This window comes from Chlamydotis macqueenii, chromosome 5 (genome assembly GCF_036417535.1).
Source record: "Chlamydotis macqueenii isolate bChlMac1 chromosome 5, bChlMac1.mat, whole genome shotgun sequence".
In the NCBI taxonomy this organism is placed as follows: Eukaryota; Metazoa; Chordata; class Aves; order Otidiformes; family Otididae; genus Chlamydotis; species Chlamydotis macqueenii.
In genome coordinates, this window is record NC_141560.1 from 7,190,402 (window position 1) to 7,213,667 (window position 23,266).

At 48.2% G+C, this 23,266-nt stretch overlaps 1 long non-coding RNA gene across 1 annotated transcript; it reads left to right on the top strand.

The window, feature by feature from the left end:
• Nucleotides 1-2,439: 2,439 nt before the first annotated feature.
• LOC147600468 (uncharacterized) lies at nucleotides 2,440-14,832 on the top strand. Its single transcript, XR_015258814.1, has 4 exons — nucleotides 2,440-2,617; nucleotides 3,890-4,012; nucleotides 9,542-9,658; nucleotides 9,745-14,832. It is a non-coding gene; the product is annotated as an uncharacterized LOC147600468 (long non-coding RNA).
• The last annotated feature ends 8,434 nt before the right edge of the window (nucleotides 14,833-23,266 follow it).

Consider the following 23,266-nt stretch of genomic DNA (forward strand, 5'->3'; position numbering starts at 1 on the left):
TATTGCCAGCTAATAAGTCCTGCTTGTGTGCTGACAGGAGAGGGGAAGAGGTGTCTTTGCAGCAGAAATTGTGTTGAATGTTAAAAAAAAAATACAATCAAATTCAAGAAGACTGGAGTAACTAAGCTTGTCGTTCATTCAGCTCTCAGATGCAGAGTAGGTGCTTCAGTGTCTTCCTTTTCTATCTCCGCTTACAGAAATGATATTACCGAATTAATTATGACATCTTTGTGAAGAGCTGAAGAATCGCTCAAGTCCTCTATTCAGCAGCAGAGAAATGTCAGATTCATCTCACAGTAAATTTAAAATTACACCAACCTGAACTCTTGCTACTGGCAGCATAATAATAAGGCAGGTAATCAAAATCAATTAAATTCCAGTGCCTTCCTATTGTCCTAGAAAATTCAAATTTGAAATTAGTTTGAGTTCATTTGACTTCTCAATAAAAGAAGCAGAGCTTCAGAGATAATTTGAAATAAGTGTATGGCCGTGACTGATCTTTTCTCAAACTGCAAAGACCGGAGGAGCTGCGTGCATGCACGTGCATGTCAGTGCATACCGAGTACCAAATACGACCAGGTACTCAGAGTCAGTGGAGGGACTGGTTGGAGGCTGCTGTGTTGACAGATGTTAGCTGGGACTTGGGCCTGCCAAGACTTGGTTTGTTAAGGTCTGGGTGAGATATTGAATGCCAAATGAAGTGTGCCTCCATTCCCACTGTGTAAGATGGAGGAGGACTAAACCTGGTCCATGCTGCTCTGCAGGACCTTCACGGAGACCCTGGAGCAACCAGAGGGTGTCCTACCAGCAATGAGATGCCCAGATACAATCTGTATCTGGGCACCCGTCTTCCAGATCACAACAGAACAGATTGCTCAGGAGCTTCAGGTGCTGCCAGAATGAGTGTGCTCCCGTATCACCTCGCCTTGGTTTTGGCACTGGCTGAGCCTTTGAATCCCCTTCAGTAGTAGGACGGGGCATGGGCTGGAGCGTGTGACTGCTCAGATGGGGTGGCTGTGGCATGAGCAGGAGGCCCCCTTGGAGTAGTGATGTCATCCACGGTGGATGTGTGGACAGAGAGACAGCTGGGAGGCGTAAAGAAAATGCATTGTCTAAGGAGGTTTTCTTTTGGAGAAAGGTGCTGAGCAAAGCCCAGGCTGGGCCCTGGGGCCGATCTAAGCCAGCGTCATGCCAGTAACTTCAGTGCAGCCATTGGCACCGATCTGGCTTTCCAGAAAAACTCATCTTGTACCACCCCTTTTCCCAACTCTAGGAGTGGCACACTTCTTCCAGGGAAAACTACACATAACTGGGTGGAGAAACTGGTTTTTTATTAAAAAAAAAAATTAAATTGTTTTATACTCTCCTATCTGCCAGCGTCTACCTATAGAGTTGGGATCTTTGGGAAAGGGATTGCCCCTCTCTGTGCGCTCTGCCTGACGCAGGTAAGATTTTATTTACTCCTTTTAAACTTTTTCTGAGCCTTGCAGGCTCCACCCTTGGTAGTGAGGGGGTAGGCTGAGGCTGATCTCCCACCATTACCATGAGGAGGGTGCTCAGCAGTAAAATCCCCCTGCCTCGCTGGGATGCAGGAGTCGTCCCATCCCACAGTGACCGGCTGTTGGGACTTCTGTTCCTGCAGCGTTCCCTACTTCTACCTGCGGGATTTCAGAGTGCTGGGGTGCCTCTTTGGGGTGGCGGGTATCTGTGCCAGGGTGAGGCCCAGGGCCCCGTGCTGGAGCATCCCAAAGGGAAAAACCGTGCCAGGATGTGGCGGTGGAGGTGGAGGAAGGAGGGAGCAACAGGAGTCGGGAGGGAAGCGGAGCGCGACCCAGTGAAAGAGGAGAAGAGCTCGGCTCTCAGGTCTTGCTGCCAGCAGTCCCAAACTGGACTCGCCGCTCCCTTCAGCCTTTCCAGGCCCCCGGGTTCTGTTTCTCCCAATTTTGCCCTGAAGCGGGCAGAGCTCTCGTCCTCTCCCCGCGGCTGCCGCTCCCTCCGGCCACCCTTCCGCCCGCCCTGACGGCAGGTTTAAAGTTCCCTCCCCCCCCCGCCCCTTCCCGACTCCTGAAGCAGGGCTGTCCCGGCTGCCGCTGCCCTTTCACGCCCCCATCTCCTGTCGCGACGCTCCCGGGCAGCTCCTCACCGCCTTTCCAGCTCTGAGCCGCGGAGTCTGCTCCATCCCCCTGCCCACCGGGCGCCCCGCCGCCCCGCCCCGCCCCGCCCCGTCCCTCCGCGGAACAGCTCTGTGTCAGGCCCTCCCCCCTCCCTCCCTCCTCTTCTCCCTCCCTTCCCGCGGCCTCGAGTCGCGCCAGTGATGGAGAGAGCGTCACCGTCTCCTAGCAACCCTCCTAGCAACGCTCCTAGCAACCGGGCAACATCTGCTCCCGCTGGACCAATCCGCGCCGGGAACATCTGGGCACCCACCTCCGCGGGCTGCGGCCGGGAGGTGATGCGCTCCTCAGTGGCTGCAGGGACCCGCAGGAGCTACCACCACCACCTCCAACTCCACCATCTCCACCATCTTCTCCACCACCATCTCCTCCAGGAGCAGCAGTCGGCTCCGGGCAGCGAGGGAAGGACGGGAAGCAGCCCTCGCTCTGCAGCCGGGGCTCGCTGGGTGAGTGCCATTGAGATGGTCCTGGCCAGGGACATCCAGCCGTGCGGTTGTCCGTGGCAGAGAGCCGGTGTGGGGATTTTTCTGATGGGGATCTGCCCAAACGGCTTTAGCAGGTGGCTGTTGGGGTGGAGTTAAGTCTGGGAGTTGTTCGTGAGCTCTCGGCTCGGTTGTGTCGTGGAAGAGGGCACAGAGCTGAGAGGGAGGCTTGCTGCTCGTGCTGCCGTGCTATGGGCTGCGGGCAGAGGTGCCTGCTGGACTCTAGCGTGCTCTGTGAAAGGTTGTTTTGATCAGAATCGTCTTTCTACAGTCAAAGCTGAACTCTGAAAAGTAACCATAGCTACTCTTTCATTGCCTGTTAATGATGTATCATCCTCTGGGATGAGACGACTCTCTAAATATAGTTGTCTTATAGCTGCGAGGCATGAATACGCACACATACATCCTCTTGTTTTTTTCTTTCTCTCCTGCAGGATTTAGAGCTGTTTATTTTCGTTCACGTACATAAAAAGTGTGAGTGTCCCTGCACACACACATAAAAGCACAGGGTTTGGGTATGAACATGCATATCTGTGATTGTTTTTCCCCCTGGAGTGGGAAATATCCTTACAACAGTGTGCCAAGTACTCCCCCCAGAAAGCAAGGCATCAGCTGGATGCTGCTGCATCTACTTGCAGCCTAGGAACGGTACCGTATGCAAGGCAAACACTGCAACACGCACGCTGCAATCGTTCTGGTAAACAAAAATGGTCATCTGATTCCCCAGACCCGTACCGCTCCGCAGCCAGTGTGGGTGTGTATGCATGCGTATGATAGGAAATTAATGCTACTAGTGAAAGTAATGTCTTAGTTTCAGTAGCAGCCCTTTAGCTTTCCTCCGAGGCTGACAAGAATTAGTGGGGGAAATAACGTGCCATTTTAATATATGATGTTCAGGGCAGTAATCATGTTCCAGCTCAGGAAACTTCCAGATATTTAGAGGACCAAGCTGTATTTTTGCAGCATTTACTCTGAGACAGTTACAGCTATACCACTGAGAGACTCAAATTATTTTTCTTAATTTTTTTTTTTTTTTTTTTTACTTTTCTGATTTCAAAAGGGAGTCCAGGAAGCAAGACTAAAGTTGGAGAACTGAATATGACATCAGAACTCTTATTTTTCCTGTTACTAAGCTGCTGAAATAGTACTTTCCTCTCTTGTGGTCCAGCTACTTGCCTTGTGTGTCCTGACTTTGCCGCCTTACCCACGTGTGTTTCTCCTTGGTCCCCCCGGCAGGTAACCGTTCAGCAGGGCCGTGCTGCCAGAAATGCTCGCTGAGCCTGTGCGAGGAGGAAATCTTACCAGAGCTGCTGAGATTATCCCAGAAAGACCCTTTGCAGATTGACTCCGCATCCTCAGGTAACTAACGAGTTTGCAGAATTCAGCTGGTCGGGCTTGCCTTCAGCGTGAGGGAAATCACTTGGGTTAGTGCTGAAAGGGGGTGAAGCTGGAAATAGGATTTTATTCTGTTGATAAAAGCAGTGGAACTACAAGAAGAGAGGCAGGAATAGTCCCTCGGTCATTAAGTCTTGTGTCTTCACGCACTGAGAGCTATTCAGATGCCCACATGTGTGCCCAGGGAGAACCTGCAATTAGGGAGGTCTGCAAAGCAATTAGCAAAGGAAAAGAAAGGCAGTTTTAAAGTGCAAAGCCAGCAGACAAGAGCAGGGTTGTGGGTCCCTCCCTTTCCGTGGGTCGATTAAAGGGGGCTCTCTGCTGGAGTGAGGAGTAAGAGCCGATACTCTGGAAGGACTGCGATCGATGGGCAGGCTGCGTGAAATCCTGGGGCTGGCGTGTGTTTTCGATCCACATGTGCATCTGCCTGTGGTCTGGTAGCTTTGCATTAGCAACTGGGAATCCCACAGCGGGACCAGCTGCTTTTCCCGTCCTGGAAGAGATGAAATGCAGCAGCATAGCGTGTGAAATGAGGGGAAGGTTTCAGCTGAGCACTCCCTAATTGTGAGTGCTGTTGAGGTTAGAGACGGGGGAATTTACCACTGCAGTTTGACAGCAGTGGCAAGGACACGATGATATTTCCTGCCAAAGTCACATCTCCTGCTGACAGTAAATGCCAATTTCTGTAGGCTCAGAAGCCTCAGGTCTTCTATTTGTGCATGCAAGAGATGCTCAGAAATGGTTTCAGTCTCAGCCAGCTTTAGCTTGCGTATTGATTATCCTCCCTTATGCTGTGCAAGGAAACCCCGCAGGGCACCGGCACATTTGCCTCACCCGCTTCCGTGCCCAGCGTCGGCAGGTCTGCCTTGGCCAGCCAGCCTCCCTGCTCATCCCTGCAGACCCCTGCACCAACAAACCAGTGGTACCGGCTAGCACAACCCCGTTCACTGCAGCACCGAGCAGGCAGGGATGGATTTTCTTCCTGAAGAAAGGTAGGAGAGGTGGAGGCTCAGGCAGGCATAGGAATGCTCCTGAGGTCTCACGTATGAGCTCTGGGTCAGAGCTGCTGCAGACCTGGGGCTTGCAGACCCCTCTCTGTTACCCGAGATGGAAAAGCACAAGCTTTGTTTTGTTTTGTTTTTGTTTTTGTTTTTTTTTTTTTCCCCTGCCTGTTCAGTCATTTGCTAAACCCCGTCTTGCCTCCCGTCTGGGCTGGCTTGCAGCCCCGTGGAAATCACCCGGCACTGATTCATGCCGAAGAGGGGCTCCTGTTGCCGAGGTGATGCGGGAGCGCAGGGGCAAAATGAAAAGAGATTCTTGCAATTTGCAGTTCAACTGTGAAGTTGCCATGTTATAAATCTATTTCCAGTCCAATTTAGATAAGATAACCTTCTGTCCAAACATGCCTAATAACTCTGTAGGTACCACACCGTAGAGCACTGCAATTATTCCTGGAGAAATAAATAGGAGCAGGCACATTTTACTCTTTTGAAAGTACAATTAAAGCCCTCGCAAAGCTGCGTTCAGAGAGATCCAGCCTTGAGCCAGAGACGCCTATTCCCTCACTGCCGCGTGTGGGATTTATGTTTCAAACTTCCATTAGCGTTAATGGCAGCTGCAGCCGCCGCGCTCCCATGTGCCGCGCATTCAGAGCAGGCGCGCGCCGGCGGGGTGCGAACGCCGGGCAGCGTGAGCAGACGGCCCCTGCCCCGTGGCTCCCGGGCCCTGGCAGCGCTGCCCGCTGTGTGGTGCAAATTTTACCGAGTCCTCGGTGACTTAGCAGAGGGCTCACAGCCGAAGGCTGGCGGGATGCTGAATGCGCTTTTCTGAGGTTCATCCAGGCTGGAAGGACAAAGCTCACACTCAGGACTCAGCACTGCCCTGGTTTAGTCCCCGTGGGGAAATTTGGCCCTGCGCCTTGACTTGTGGTGTAGCGCTGAAAAAGAAATGTAATGTGATTAAGATGTATCTGTCTCCGAGCCCGGCTGAGGCAGAGGCAGTGACTCATACCACCTTGCTGTAACTGTCAAAACACTTGGCTCACGAGAATAGCCTTCCACACAAGAAGCACTGATTCAATATGTTTATATTTAAACAAAACACCAAGGGGCTGATTCACTGCGGCATTACTACAGCCTTGTGTGCCTGTAACCCCGGCCAAGCAGCCCTTAGGCGTGCACGGAGCCAGTCGGCTCTGGCTTTCAAGGCAAGTGTTAGAGAAAGGCTTGGTCCTTGCGAGCCGTCTGCGGGGAGAGGTGCCCCTCGTAGGCTTCAGCATCGGTGCCGGTGGTGAGGGCAGAGTTCAAACTCTCCTTCCCCTGCCCCTGCAGACAGATGTGTGGACATCACCAGCAGCCGCAAAAGATGATGGTGACAATGAGATGGTGGGATGGCAGCTGCACTGAGCGCAAGAGCAGACCTTGAGCTTCTGTGGAGCAGCCCTGTAATGGGACTCGCTTGCCTTCCCTTCTCTTTGCTTGTTCATCCTGTTGCTTCGGGCATGCCGGCAGCACCCTTTCCGTCCCAGAGAGAGGAGGTAGAAGTTGTGCCACCCATGACATCCTGTGGGAGCTGCTGGGCTGGGGAAGCAGGTGCCCCAAGCCCTGCAGATTTGGAATTGTTGGAATTTGCTATCAGCTAGTGTGGTGTCGAGCAGCTTGTGGCTACTTTGCTCTCAGAGTAGGAAGACATTTAAAACGAACCTTACAGCCCAAGAGTGCTCTTGGTGTTCATTTGCTGGTTGTTTCCCTTCCTTGCTACTGAACTAAGTTATAAGGGGTTGTTATACCTTTGCTGCTTTGTCTGATGTCAGGTCTTTAGGAATTTAAATACAGCCCACCACTTTGCACCCAAGGGGTATATCCCAGTCTGGTGCTGACCGTAACCGCAGAAAGGGGGTGCTGGTTGGGTGCTCAATGAACCCACTGCCAGGATGGTCATGTGTGTCCCTCTGCCAAATATGATTCTTTCCATCTGCTTCTGCCAGCCAGCAACAGCCCCCCGCTGCAGCCACAGCCCTCCCTCCCTCCCTCCCAGGGCCAGGATCCCAGCGCTCCGACAGCTCCTTGCCCTGTCCTGGCTCCCTGCTCTTTGCTGGTGTCTCCAGGGCCACCCGTGCTCAGCAGACACTGAATGTCCCACTGTCACCCTCCATCTCTGGGGCAGGGAGAGGAATTCCTGTGGCCAGGAGCAGCAAAGGAGAGGTTTGCCTGGAGCCGGTGGAGACGAAGGGCTGAGCTGTGATGCTCTGCACGCTGCATTTGTCTGTCTTGCCCCTGCACTCTAGCTGATTTTTGGCTTGCACTGTGCACAGGCAATGCTGGGTCTGTGCTTCCAGCCTTTTTGCTGAAAACCACTAGAGAGCCAAGTTTTCACATTTAGAGGCTTGGTTTGCAAGGAGAGGATGGGCCCGTGGTTGGCTCATCAACCTGTATGCTGGGTTTGGCTCCTTTCCCAGCTCCGACAGCCTGGGCAGCCGCAGGAACGGCACTTCGTCTTTCTGTACCTTTGTCTTCCTCAGAGTAGTGTGAGGAAAACTGTAACATTTTCCCATCCCACGGTGCTGGGAGGATAAATGCATTTGTGATTGTGCTCAGATAACACAGCAGTAGGGTTCTCACGTAGGAGAACCTAATACCAGAGTAACTAAATGTCCACCATGTCCAGGCTCTGGTGTAATTCAAATGCTAGAATAAAACCTGCGAGCAGAGAAGGCTGCTGCATGTGGATTTAAACTGGTGTTTGCAGCTACTCAGCGCTAACGGAGCTGTGAAGATCACAGCCATACCCTTGCCCTTGAGAGTGGAGGTCGGCGCAGGGAGCATCTCTGGCGTGAGCAGTGGTCCAGGCTGGCTAAAGCATAGCTTTGCCCCACTGCAAGAGCGATGTTCCCTCTCCTGGGGAAATGCTGCTCTTCTGTGCGATCCATGTCGGGCCGGGTCCCAGAGGGGGACTAGGGGTCTTGACTCCACCGGTCAAGAGTTTTCTGTCCAGATTTGTAACATCCTTTATGGGAACCTCCATCCTCACAGACTTGGAATTCAGGGAGAAAACACAAGAATAATCTCTTAGGAGGGGATTTCTTCTTCAGCACCTTCTTGTGGGGTTTTGATATAGAGGAAGGAAGGGAGAGCGCATGACTCCTTCCTGCCAGTGAAGGAGAGATGCCACCAGTCCCTGAAATAGTTATGTGGGCATCTTTTCAGTCCCACCTGCAGCTAAGACTCCAGGAGCCCCCCATGCCCGATGGCAGGATCCTTCCAGTGATGTGAGGTCTGTGTTTTTCGCTCTGCAATACCTTTTGGTTTTCTGCTGTGGCAGAGAAGCAGTCCAGAACCAAGTCCTTTATTTCCTCAGAAAACCTGAGTTTCAAATGCTCCCATAAGGAGATCTCAATTTGGGGAAGAATGTATATCCCGTAGGAGCTGGCTTTGAGTTATTCTAAAAAGTGGCTCCAAATACTTTATTTCCCTGCACTGCCTTTAAATGTCAGTGTAATATGTTTTTTAAAATTAGTGCATTTAAAAGCAAACAACAGAAGTTTCTTACAAAAGAGAGGGTTTTGGAGGTGACGATGCCACCTGCAAATGCACATGCCTCCTCGTGTTATCTAGTGAACAGGAAAGCAAAACCCAGTCCTAGCTCTTACAGGACTCACCAGACTGAATACCCCCGAAGTCAGAGATCTCATTAAGATGCTGAATTAGCACCGTGACACCTTTCCATAAAGATGAACGAGGTCAGAGCAGCCAGTCAGCTCTGGCTGCAGGTGCGCAGAACACCCTGCTCCTCTGCAGGGCTCTGCTTTGAGGGACCAGACCTCCACTGGGCTCTTGTCACAGGTCAAAAGCCCAGTAGTCCCTCCTGTTACCCCAAAGTACCCCAAAGACTGAGCCTTCATCCTCTGTGCCTTGAAAAACTGAAGCAACCCAGAGACCAAGCCATCTCCATCACTCCCCCACAGAGCTTGGGCTCTCCTCCTTCTCTGGAACAACACTACCATCTAGCGAGTACGGTCTATATTGCTTTTTCAGAGAAGCTTCGGAGCTCTGTGCACGATGTATGGAAATTAAAACCTGTCTCTTGTCTCACACACCCCCCAGTGTGGCACAGGGACCCTCGTTCTGCAGATGGGTGGCCCCAGCCTGGTCCCTCCTGCGGTGCCTGAAGACCTTCCTGGCTTGGGCATCTCTCTCATCCCACTCTGCAAGGCTGTGGCTGGCTGCTCGGTTGTAGGACCTGGAGACCCTGCCCAGGGCTGTGGTTGTCACTCTGGACCAGGGGTTGCTGTGCTGGCAAGCCTCAGGGTGGTGGCTAGGCCTTCGCATTCGCCCAGCCTCTCAATTATTTTTCCAGCAGGTGGAGGGCTACAGGTTGAGCTTGAGAGTCGTCCTGGCTGTATCCCACCTCTGCACCCCTCCCCGTACACGCCCGGGACCGTGATGCTCCAGCAGCAAGTATTACTGAGTCTCTTTGTCTTCTTGTTTTGTGCAGAGCTGATCTGATCAGGGCCTACCAAAGACATTAACGACGTCGAAAGTAGCCTACTTTAAGAGAAAATATGCAGAAGAAGAACATTTACATCAAGATTACCATGAGTATTGTCCAAAAGTGAGTAGCTGTCTCGTTCCATACCCGTCCTCCCCTGGTTCGTTCCTTGATGCTAAAGACCCATTTGCTTGCTCTTTATTCCCCAGCACCTGATACTACCCGAGGACCGGACTTGTATTCTAAAACTTTCTCTCCAGAAACTCCGATTCCTGGACGACCCCGAAGCCTATCTCCGTAGGTCTGTATTAATTAACAATCTGTTGAGGAAGATTCACCTAGAGACAGAGAGGGAGAGCTATGAATACTTTAAGGAGGCTCCGTGTTATAGGACTGCTTACTCTGATGCACGAAAACGGCTGAAGTTTATGGTACAGGAGTGCTGTTCCCAGTCGCTCTATTATGAAGAGCTGCATTCGTATCGCATCGTGCCTTACTCTGCAGAGAACGCCGTTTACGGAATGGGCTACACGAGCAGCCATTTGGAGCAAAATTCTCAATTGCTTATTTATAAAATGAATTAAAGTAGCTGTTAGACCCACTGATGTTTGTTTCTGAATGTTTGAACTGCTTATTGAGATGTTAAGATGAGGCACTAATTGCAGATACACTTGTGATCAAAGGCAGATGTGTTCAGAGCTGAGTGGAAGATCCTTTGAATAACGCTCCACAGCCCCCGCTCTTAACCCCCTGGTTATGAAGTACCTTGACGTAACGCGCAGAGCTGGTGCGATACGGAGGTCCTTGTCCGCAGAGACTGCGCGCAATATATTTTGTGGAAGCGAAGCCGCATTTCAGTTATCTGTGTGTAGATACAGACTTTCCAAATCACTTTGCAGTTAAACTATGCCATCCCCGGTGGAAGGGGAGCCCCCAAAGCAGTGGAGTAGTCTAACGGTGAGGAGTGAAATGCGAGGTATTTACTGCAAAGGTATAGATAGAAAGCTTCTTTGAGGAATGCTTTGACAATGAAGGAGTCCGTGCCAAAGGAAACAGCCTTTTCCTTAGGATTTTCAGACTTAACTCACTTGCTACTTACAAGACACTCCATACTGAGATTTGCAAGGGTTTGTTTTTTTTTTTTTAAATAGTTGCATTCACCTTTTACTTATATTATCTCTTAGCTGGTATCTACTTTGCTATTTTAATACAAACCAGAATGACTCACAGGAAAGATTGTTTCTTCAGCCTGTCATCAGTGTTTCCTTAACTTCATTTTGTTCTTTCCTTAGCTCTTTCCCTGATTCTTCTTTGCATGCTAGTTTGTTGTTTGGCCCAACATTCACATCGGTGCTAGGGAATAGACGGTAATTTGTTTTTATGTGGGATATAAAAGGCAGAAAAACAATGGTAACTCTCACGGATAGAGAATGAATGTACCCGACAGATGCTAGTTAAACCTCAGAGGTTCTCCTGATGAAAAGCTTAGCGTTAGTGATAGTGTTTCAGGTTAAGTGGAATGTCTAATTTCAGTTTGGGAATTAACCTTAGAATACGTAAATACATATTTCACAAGTGATGACATGAGAGCTGTTCAGCAAATTGGTGGCTACAAATGGAAAGTGTCATAGCTGCCAAAGCTGTGTCATGAAAATACCAAAGAGTAATGTGAGGGAAAAGAGGATGCTCCAGCAATGGGGTCAAAAGCAAAGATTGCACTATAACCTGGGGAAATGCGATTAACGAGCCTGTAAACTCGCCGTTACCCATACACCTGCGGTTCACCTGCGAGTGACTCGCATCCCAGAATTGCTGAACAAATCTATGAGATAACCCGGAGCCTGTCAAAGTCCTACAGGTCTGGTGGCTTACAGTGAAGAAACCACCTTTGCCTGCCTGGCTATCATCACTTCAGAGCTTGAAAGTGAAGCAAATAATAGCGCACGCTCAGCTGGAGGCAGAGATGTATCTAAGAACCTAATTTTTTTTTTTATTTTGAAAGGCTTTGCTCATGCAGATATTGCTGATGCTATTTCCGAAGCATTATACAGTATGAACAAATACATATTTTTTTTTTGCCAGGGACGTGCTCCATGTAGGATTCCTCCTGTAACCCTGCTTAGAGCATCCTAGTTGCATGTGTTACGCATATTATCACAGCTCTCGGGCACGTGTTAGTGCAGGGGGAAAAAAAAAAAGAAAAAGACAAGAGCAGGAGGTGTGAAGAGAAAAGTTAACTCCCATATCAGTAATTAGAAGCCAGTACAGGTTTAGGAGACAGAAGGGAACAGTGAAAGATGGATATTCTTTAAATGAAGAAAAAAAAAAAGGCAACAGCAGCCTAATTCAAAACAAGGATAACCTGCTAACTGGAGAACCTAAACAGCACATATGTTGTGGGAAGGCTGGAAAAAACAGGGCAGCACTGCTTGGGAGGTGCTGTTAGTCATGATGAATGTTCAAGTTTTTGTTTTTATTCTGAGACAAGGCATATTTGCTTATACAAAAGGGTGTCTTTAAACCCTCGGTCGGTGTTGTTTGGTGTCAGAGCTGCTTGGCTATGTGTGGTTATATTCCTGCTGCCCCCTGGCTTGTACCAGCCCCAAGTCCCGTGAGCGATTAAACTGGTGTTTAGCATAGTTTGAGAAAAACAGCTAAAAGTGGCCGTGCCCATCTCCACAGGGGCTGGCAGAGAAAGGCCAGGCTGATTACCAGGGGCATGGAACAGCCCTAACACTGCCAGTAAAACCTGGCACTGAAACCCATCTACTGCATGGCGCGTGGGCTGGTGGTGCCACGGCTGCCGCGAGAGGGGCCGTGACCCCAGAACGCTCCTGCACATCTCATGCCAGTGCGGGGGCAGGGACATTAGAAGACTGCTAAGTGGCAAAGGAAAATTACTATCATCTTCTGATTTTCCAGACTATGTAATTTTCCTCTCCAAAGTGATCTGATTTATGCATTTTTTTTTTTTTAAATTTGTGTCCATTTTTGCCTGAATTCATAATGATCTAGCAGCTATGCAAAATGCTAAAATGCGTTTTTTTTTTCTCTTACTGACCTACTATATTCAGAGGACTGTTCTGGCCTGAACAAGAAAAAAAACAAAACAAACCCCCCAAAATTAGCATAAAATTAATAATGTTTCAGTGGAATGAAAAAGCTCAGTAGGATTAAAGCCTGAAAGAAACCCGTTGCCGCTGTCAGATTCATCTTTGAAGAATCTTGTTGCTGGAAGGGGCAGATAGTTTCTTGCCCATTGAAAACTTCTCTGATAAGTTGTTATGATAACTGAACAGAGAGACAAAAATCTGGATCAGATAACAAAACTCCTTGGGCTACCTGTGAAAAAGGATAATATTTTGTGTTTTTTTCATGCTTTGTTTTCTTGAACAAAAAATATTGTCTGTTTTTTGCTCTAGGAGCTGTTAAAATTTATTATTGCTTTCTAGAAAAGAAAGTGTTCATTTATGGTTGACTTTTTGATATGAAATGGAATCAAAGGTCCACAATTCTAAATATTTTAAGTTTGCTCAAGTTTTTACTGCCTTCTGCTTTGCGCAGTGATTTGTGCTGTTGAAAAGTGGGTCTGAAATATTCTCCTTTAGTGCGTAAAACCCATAGTTTGTGGCGTGATAAAGAAATACAAAAGTGCAATAGCATTGCAACTTACTCCCAAAATATTTCATTTGACACTTTTTGAATTATATACTGATTTTAACGTTTAGTTACGAAGTGACCAGATACTAGCATTTTAATACAGCTACATACAGTGATTTTTCTTTTTTTTTGGGTTTGTAGCTACAGTTCAGTTCTTCTGGCTTCTGACGTGTGAATCTGTCTGTAGGTAGTCAACCTTCAGTGATATATATATATTCTATTATGACTGCAGTAGGAGCTCCCACGTATGGGCTATGTTTGCACTGGATGTAAAGAAAGTCCTTCCTTCCCTTTGGCTCCGTTGTCTTGGCGACGGAACATTAATCAGAGGGAATATAGATGAGCCGGGTGAGAAGGACAAACTCGGTAATGATAGCCGATCATTTTGAAAACCACTGGCGTAGGACAACTAGTTTGACTGTAATTAGTGTTTCAATGAGTTAAGTTTTCTTTGTGCTGCTTTTCCTGGACGGACTGCAGATGCTGGGCCTGATCCTGGCTGCAGGACAGGTGGTGGTGGCTCGGTGGGAGGCACAGCATGGGTGCATTGGTGCGTGTGTGGGGTCACTCTCTGGAGTCGTGGCTGAAGGCCAGAGCACTGCCTGAGCTGGCAGCCAGCCTGGCTCAGCGGGGCTGGGTCTTTGCCTGTACGACCTGCTGCAGACACCCCGAAATAGTGGGGCCCTGATCCTGTAAATGCTTCATTTATCGTCTACGCTTCTTCGCTCGGAAGCCAGAGAGGCTCCTTGTGTGCTTGACACTCAGCACGTGCACGAGTGTGTGCGGGGCTGGGGCTGCTGTGCGCTGCAGAAATACTCCCCAGTGGCCTAATTACCAGTGAAAGTGATTATTGAGCTGCAGCTTGAGTTCTTGAATATGTTTATATTGCACTGTAAATTGAACTTTTTGTTTTCAATGAATGTGTTGAGTATATGGACTATCGTGCCTTAAGGTCCCATCCTCATACGAACCTTTGTGTACGTTTTGTAACTCTGCAAACTGTGTGTAGCTGATTTCTCTGTGCACTCTGTATGGATCCCATTCAGCACTCCGCAGGGCCTTGGGAAACACGACCCTGACCTCAGTTTGCAATGAAAACAGAGGGGATATGGCAACGCACTCTTCTCTTCTTTTTTAGATTGCTTTCCTCTTCGCTGTTCATGAAATTCTGTTTTTCTGGTTTCTATCGGACCTGAGTCCTGGGTTACCTACCATGCCAGGTGCCCCTCACGGGAACTCAGAAAGTTGTAAAAAATTTGTCTCCAGCTTTTAAATGCCATCTGTACAGCGCGTGCTCAGCAGGGAACCACAATTGCATATAATAACTGTGGCAGGTGTTGTCAAGTATACCAGCATATATTTGACACGATTAACAAAGCGGAAAAGGGAACACCTATTTCAATGGAAATGCATGAGCCTGCATTATATTAAATACATGGTGGTTATACACCACTTAATTGGAAGAATACCTACTTGTTCTATAATAAAAAAATGGCTTTTTAATGTTTAAAATTACTTGGGACCTGATTAAAGGTTTTTATGAAATTGTTTTCTAAAGTGAATAGTAGAAAAATGTATATGTATTTTAAATATACATATGATGTGCATGTTATTAATAAAGCTCTATTTCTATTGAACCAGATGGACTCTCATTGAGTATATGCTGATTGGTTAACAGGTTAACATGTAGAGTTACCAAAGAAAGGTTTCTAACACCATCAATCCCCTGAAAAATCTTAGGCTGACAGATTCTTTGAAGCACCTGGATCCTGCGTGTGCGAACCTGGACCCATCTGACATGTCTGATGTGCAGAGCTGGTGCAAATCCTCTGGATGCTGTGCAGACCCTGGCATTCACTCGTCCTGCCCAGATCCCATCATTTGCATCCCAGATTGCCTATGGGCTTGCAAGACCATTCTCCATCTCCTTGTTTATTTACTTTATTTGAAAATCTACAAGGAACCATTTTTCTAATGATGAGCTGCAGGGCACCTTCCAGATGCTGCAGAAGGCTCAAAGATAAAAAAGGTGGCTATTGGAGCAGTTTGGTAAAATTTTTACCAAAAAATCCTGAAATTTTTACTAAAAATCCTGATTATAATGGAAAGATCACCCTCTCCCTCATTCTTGGAGCTTTTTTTTTTTTAGGACTGTTTTCCCTGAAGAAACTGAAATATAAGCCTGAAATATTTAAGGGATATTGAAAAGGAGAAATATTTATAAAAGGATGAACTTCCTCCTCCAGGCAGGAACCTCTTGAAACACCTTCTGGGGCCAGGTCCTTTGGCACCCACCTCCCCCATAGGGCTCAGGTACCACCTGGGGCTGCAGGCCCAGGTTTTTTTAAGACCTGAGCATTGCAACCAGCTGCCATAGGCACAGTGGTAAATCAGTTACCTCCTCTGACAGCACTGCCTTAGGAGAGAGCAGCTGCATGTGGTCAGCCTGAGGATGGCTCTGAAACCACCGATCCCGAGTCCCCTACAAACCTCGTTTGAATGTGATGTTACCAGGATAAAACAGCCACCACCCAGATCCTAAGACGTTCTTTATCAGCCACAGCCTTATCCATCTCTGAACCTCTCCTGTCTTTAACCAAAAAGCAATACCTGGACCTGGGCATGGATATGTGCATGACTTAAAGGAATGGGCTACTTAAAAGAGGTAGGCTGCCGTGTCTGTTTGTCCTGTTTGCTCTCAATATTACATGTGAATGACCAAGGGTCTCTGAGGTGGTGTATCCCTGCCACAGAGAGATGTACGCAGATGGCCAAAATTCTTCCTAGATGCTGGGCGGGAGCTGCTGCCTCAGAGGATACACCACACTGGTAGGAGACGCTGAGCCTTGAGCTTGGTTCAGTCTTGGAGAAAACTGCTTTAGTGCAGAAACAAAAACCAGTGTAGCAGCTCCCCACCTCCCAGTGCAGCCGCACTATGATGTCCAAACCATGCAAATACTTTCTCACCATGGATATTTTCAAGGCTGTGGGAATCACCCTTTCAGAAGGCAAATTCTGCCGCAGACGGAAGGTTGGGTCCTCTGTGCCAATTCCTCTGCTGCTAAAGGATGTTGTGAAAGCACTGTGGCCAGACCACTGTGGGCTTGCTTTGCTCTCAGTTATATTTTTTTTTTTTGCCCTTTATGGCCATTTGCAACCAGTTTGAATGGAAGCAGCTGCTGGGCTGCCCTACATCGGCACTGCGAGCCCAGACACGTGGAGCAGCCCGCACAGGACCCAGGGAATCCAGATAAAAGCTGTAATCCACCATTACACCCCACACTCTGTGCATTTCAGGGTTTAATTAATTCAGACCCTAAGATAAGCACTGCTGTCCTCCAAACTAGGAGATGCTTTGAGCTCCTGGCTGAAGTGTGCTGCGGAGATGTGCAACCTCCTGGCTTTTCCGGCACAGCGGGACAGCCCACACCGCTTGCTGCCCGCAGGCCAATGTGCTGCTGAACTGTGGCTGGTGTGCTGATGGGAAATTATCCCCAGCTGGGCTGAATGGTGCCAAATTGTAGCCCTTACTGGTGGAAGGCAACTTTTCCTGAAACAAAGTGCTTAGTGGAAATTGTCATTTTGCAGCATGAAGGGTTGTGTGTAACATCGGCCATCAGGGAAGAGGAAGGTTGTTTGGGAAGGAAAAGGTCTTTCTCCCTGTAAGGTGCCAGGATCTTCTGTTCATGGGAGGGAGCTGTTATCACTCTCCCACAAGACCCTTTGAGGCTCAGGACCACACAGACATTTCAGTTATGCTGAGATCACCCCATTACACCATCCCCTATGGTGCCCTACAAGGTGAATGCCCAGTGCTTGCAGCATGGTCTGGGCATCTGGAGAGCCCCCACCTCTCACAGGGATGCCAAGGGGAGCCATGGGAGTTTTGCAGCATGTCCCCATACGCAGTGGGGATCATCAGTCCCATGTCCAGACAGCTTTCCCAAAGGTTGGGTGCACCATGCCCCAGGAAGATGGGGTGTCTCCCAGAGCTCTGCAGTGCAGGCAGGGTTTGCAGCTCGAGATGGTGTCAACCAGGGAAACCTTGGGATTTGGTAGATGCACGGAGCCACAGGGCTGGACTGTGTGAATGGGCCCACCATAGCAATGCCATAGAGACTTCCAGTGCCATAAGGTCTTCCAGTACCTAAATGGGGCTTATAAGACAGAAACCCTTCAGCAGGGCCTGTTGTGATAGAATGAAGGGTAATGGTTTTAAAATAGAGGGAGGTAGATTTAGATTAGACATTAGGAAAAAAATTTTCACAATGAAGCTGGTGGAACACTGGCACAGGTTGCCCAGAGAGATGGTGGATGCCCCATCCCTGGAAACATTCAAGGCCAGGCTGGACAGGCCTCCGAGCAACCTGATCTGGTTGGAGATGTCCCTGCTCTTTCCGGGGGGTTGGACTGGGTGACCTTTAAAGGTCCCTTCCAACCCAAACCATTCTATGGTTCTATGATTCTATGACTTACATGCCCTGCATTGCAGCAGCATGTGTTAATCCAAGTCCTACAGGGCCAGGTCTAGATGGTGATAACCCCCATATTTGCAGCCTTTGCATCATGGAATCAGAACACCATTACTGATGATCCTGATGAGATGGGCCTCTTGCTTACAGCATTATTTGAAATAGTTATTTTTCTGTAAAGTTTTGTGTCTAAGGCTGATGAACATCTCAGTGCCCTTGGAGGGCACAGGTTCATATGAAGATAGCTGAGGTGAAGATATGTTTGCTTCGGAGGAGAACCAAAGCCCAAATTTCATTGCCATTCAGATACGTGGGCTGCAGAATAAAACCCGCTGGGAATGGAAAGTATTTTGTTGGCATTTGAATCAGGAGAAAAATTTAGGTTGGAAGAGGTTGAAGGTCTCAGCTCGCAGGAAATGAGCTACGGAGTGCTGTGCTACCAAGTAACTACTCTTCTTATGTGGTTGTTTTATCTGGTAATCTGGACATGGGTCTGATGGACAGACTTAGCAATGTCTGCTGTGGTTCCACTTCAGATAAAAAAAAAATAAAAATCAATGTCGTTAGTGTTGGATATGAGACATCATGAGGCTAAAAAAGCTCACATGGATCTGGCACTTGCAGTTCTCAAGGCTGGGGATGGGCTGGAAAGTGAGGGCAAGCTTTAGCTAACATGAGGAAATAATAAGTTAAATACTTATACTGTGGGCCCTGAAGCCTGGCCTGCAGCACACCTCCTCCCCACTCCCTGGCAGGTCCCTGTCCCCAGCAGACGAGTGCAGGGCAGGCTTTGTGCCTGAAGATGGCACTACTATATTGAAGGATCACTGGAAAATTGCTGTACTGGAGCTGTGTGTAAACCTGGGCTGGGAGAGCTGTTGGGGTGAGCTCAGGTGTGGGTGCAGTGATAGGTGCTGGCTGGGTTGGGCCTTGAAGGATCCCGTTTTCCATGGACAGGCCACCCCAGACCAAGACTCCCTCCTGACCTGTTTTACAACATCATTTTGAGTTTTTCCTTAGCAGTTGGACCCGGACTATATCTGAATCTTCCTAGTTTGGTGTAAACCCGTTCTCTTCCACTCCCTTAAGAAGCCGCATGCTGTGTGTCAGTCACTGCGTGCTGCAGAGGTCTAATGTGAGCATAACAAAATGCAAGGAGCTGCTCTGGCTTATTCACAAGAGACCCTCCTCGTGATCTGGTGTCAAAAGGGTGGATGGGAATGTGACCCAGGGTCTGCCCAGTTGCTCACATCAGTGGTGGTCAGAGTCACAATTAAGTTGTCTATGCTGGGCCTGTGTCCTTCCCCTCCTCCTTTCACTTCTTGAAGGACCTGAGGCAGCAGCAAATGATCCCTGCACTGTACAGGTAAGAATTAGTCTGTGCAGCAGGGGAAATGCCCCTGGATGACCAAGATCTCCCAGGTCAAGACAGCTGGAAGACTCACTGCAATCATGGTGAAATGACAGTGATGTCTTCTAGGGATCGGGACTGAGCACGAGGTAGCCCAAAGGCAGTGTGCAGCCTGAGCTTGGTGGCTGGGCCGTTACCTGGATGCCAGGAGACTGAAGAGGGAGGATTAGGCCTGAATTAGGATGAGGGGGTGCCCTGCTCTGCTGTGGCAGAAGGACATTGTGTGAGGTCAGATGAGGTTATGCATGGAGAAGCCTTGCTCCTCTGAAAGCTTCACCTGGCTCAGCTTTCTGCTGTTTGTCCTCAGTCCCTGAGCCATGGTCCTTGTGGGATGGAGTCCGTACGCCTGCTTGGAGCCGGGATTGGATTTAGCGTCTTCTGTGCGTTGGCACCTCCAAATGTCATCATAAGAGAGGAGAAGCAGCATCGTTGCCCATGATAATAGCTCTATTTCTTATCAACACACAGAAAAAATGCATAGCTGTGTGTCGTTCTGTTCACCACTGGAGGGCTGCATATACCTGCAGGCTTTATTTAGGTTACGTGAAACCCAGAGCACCTGCCACCTGCAGAAATGTGTTGTGCCAACCTAACTGGGGAAGGCTGGAAAGCAGAAACAGTTTTCTTTGGGGAAAAACCTGGCTTTAAACTTCATCAGTTTGCCGTGAAAGAACTTTTTTCCCTGTTGGAGGCTTTGTGGTTGGTTTTAATAAAGGTTGGGACGAGACGAGGAAAATTGCTTCAGGATAGTGGGGCTGTGAAAATAGGAGCTTAGTTTGTTTTGAGTTTTGTTCCCTCTTTCATGAATAATCTAAGTACTGGGGCCATGTGCCATTGGAGGAAAGAGGTCTTTGATCTCCTGAACGTATTCCCAGCCATTTATTTTCATGTCATGCCTGTGCTGGCCGGCAGGACCCTGTGGTTCAGCCCCTCTGGTCTCCAAACCTCAGCCATCTTTGGCTCCTGTGGGCTCGGCAGATGTCCGCAGAGCCTGGCCGATGGTCTGAGCTCCCTTTCTTCTGGTTAACTCACCAGAGAGAAATGTGGCAGGCGAGCTGTTCGAGCTTGACAAAGGAAATGTCATATCCGCAGATGTGTTAAAATATACTAAAGAGTTGTGCCTCTCTAGGGGTCTCTGCTCAGGCTGGTGTGTTTTGGGTTTTTTTTTCTTCAGCTTTATACAGACTTTGCAGATTTCTGTTAAAGCTTTGAACTCCTATAGCTTACAGACACAGCAGAGTGGCTAGAAACATGAGCAGCAAGCCAGGCTCAGGGATGTTGCCCCAAGCCATGTTTGTACCCTTGATAACTGCAGGGTGGCTCCTGTGAAGTTTGATGATTGACTCTTGGGGAGCGCTTCCCTGGTGATGGGGAACGCTTGGGATGCCCTCCCCAGTGATGACACGCACTTGGCAGGGTGACTGTTGCTTACCCGGTTGGCCCCGTCATCGCTGCCTTTTTCTTTCGCTGTCTTGGGCCCAAACTTCTAAGGGCTGGTGGAGGGATTCTGTTGAAAGCAATAATGTTCCAGCCATCGATTGACTAAAGCTCTGCTTGGACTACAGAGGGCAGCAAATTGTTCAGAATGGAGTAGAATTCATCTCACGCTAATTTTAGCAGCTGCAGCTCTGTTGGGGAAGTTCACTGCAGCTGAGAAGAGGAATGGGGCTCCAGGGCAAGGACCAAGCGCCAGCCAAGGTGGGCAGAGCGGCTGGTGTGGCATGTGTCTCTTCTCTACAAAATCTTGTGGAAACGTGTTTGCCACCTCATGTGCCAGTTAGAAACTACCTGGGATGGAAAATTGTTCTTTATCTTTTCCAGGCTAAGGTGTGATATTTAAAGTGTTCCCCCCCACCCCCACCAAACCCCGTGTAAGTATATGCTCTCTCCTGAAAAGACAGAGCAGCAAGCAAGGAAGGGCTGCCAGGTTGAAACCACAGGCAAGTGCTCCACGGATAAAGGTTTCTGCATTGCTTGTAGAGGGTTGCACGTGCACACAAACCCTCTGCACCGGTGTGTTTGGTGCTCCTGGCTAGGTGTTGGGTAGGGAAATGTGCAACTGTTTCAATAAAAGCTTTTGGGGACTTCTTTCATGGAACTTCAACTTTTTGAAAAGGCCATTCTAGGCAATAACTTTTTGTGCTGCACCTCTTTGTCTCCCTCCCCACCAAGATGACCATGTTTCCTTTAAACTCCTTTGAAAATATCAGCTTTGGTAAATAAATCAAACAGCATTGTGCTCCAGAATCACTAATGGGATCAGATGCTGGTCAGTGAGCAAACTGTTTCCTTTGAAACCCTTGCAGAGAGGGAACCAGTTGTGTTATGTATGTCACCTCCTCATGGTACTTATATTTTTGGACTAAGACATGTCATTTTTCTAGGAAACTCATGGCATCATTTTCTTCTTGGTATGCAGAAGCTGGGTTTGAAAGTGCCAGGAGAAGCAGCCGTGCAGCCCTGTTGGTTCCTGTTGAACCACTTTGGGATCACCTAGAGCTTTTCTAGCCCAGTCACTGGTGGTAGCATCTCTCTGTATACTGAGTAATGATGAACGCTGGTACAGAGAAGGCCAGTAGTTCTCGCTATTTAACACAGTGGGAATGAATGTGCGTAAATGGAGTTAAATACAGATCTGTCCATTGCATGTGCTTTTAGTCAACACACTTTTGCTTTTCCTGCCTGTGAGGTGGTGAGTGCAGGAGACTATTATGGAAGGCTGTACGATAGATGTCTGTAAACGTACTGCTTTCCTATGCAAGGCAGCTTTGAACATACATGTGAAAGGATGACAGCAGACAAGATCTGGAGGGGTAAGGTATTAACGCAGTGAAGCAGGCATTGGACTGGCTGTTTGGGTTGGTCTCTTCATTTCAATGATAGATTTGACAGGGTGGTTCAAGGCACAAACTCTGCTAATGTCCAGGTAGATTTGGCCCAAAATAGTCACTGTCGTTGCTAGGAAGGGATATTTCATATTTTTAATTGAACTATTTTGGGGACTTAGCTAAACTCAGAAGGAGCTACTGGGCGAGACTTTGGTAAATTCCATCTGGATTTCCCTCTTGGGCTCCAAAAGGAGTGACTGCAGGACACTTCCCAGAAAGCATCCAGTCTTGGTGTGAAGACTCTGTCCTTTCCAACTAGACTGTCCCAATGGTCACAAACACTTAAATAGGTAGCTTTTTATTAAAATTACTTTTTTTTTTTTAAGTGTCTCATTTCTAACTGGAACTAGTTTGGACTCATCTGCTAGCCATGACCATTTTGTTAAGCCTCTCTCTTAGATTAAGAACGCCTTTCAAGTGCCTGTTATCTTCCCCATGTGAAGACAATGTAATCAAGTTGCCTCCCACTCTCTCCCTTCTGAGACTAAACAGATTGATCTCCCTGTCTGTGGCTAAAAGGCCTTTTCTAAACCTTCCATCAGAGCTTCACTTGGGTATCTCAGGCTAAAATGGGACTGTAATCACTAAGTGAGTCTTAGGCTAAAGTGATTTTCTAAAGCATGACATGAAGCATTAAAGATTTCTTGGCCAATACAGAGTGAAGTCTTTTTTTTATCCAGTTTCTTGACTCTTGCCTTTTTATGTTTGTTTCAGTGGTTTGGGCACTAAGATACAAAATTCATTCTGGATATATCACCCTTTGATGCCAGGAGACAGGTATTTCGGCTAGGGGTGCAGATCCCTTCATCAAGACCAGAACATTAGCTGTTCTCATTAATTTCAGGTCACAACCGAGGAAGAAGATGAAGGTAAACATGCCTGCTGGCAGGGGCCAGTGAGTCAGTAAGTTCAGCTTTGATCTCAAGAAAGCCTAATGCTCAGTCTGTCTACTGCAAGAGCCAGTGTGATAGCTACAGGGCAGAAGTCATTAGACAGAAGGTTACACTGGTTCCCCCTTGGGGATAGTACTGGTTCCTCATCACCTTACTTGTGGTAAGAAAACAGTATCTTTAACTCTGACATGAAATTCTCCACAGGTAAGATAACTGTTTTTTTTCCCCCCATCCCAAGTATATTAAAAATACTGCATATTAAAAGAAAAAAGGAAAAAAATAAAAGAACAAAAGGTGAACAACCCAGGAAAGAAAACAGGCAGGAGAAATAGCCTGCGTTGTTCCCTTGAGTGATGCTCAAGCTGTTGTCTGTAATCCACTCCCCTGCGTCTTGAGAGTGCTGGAGC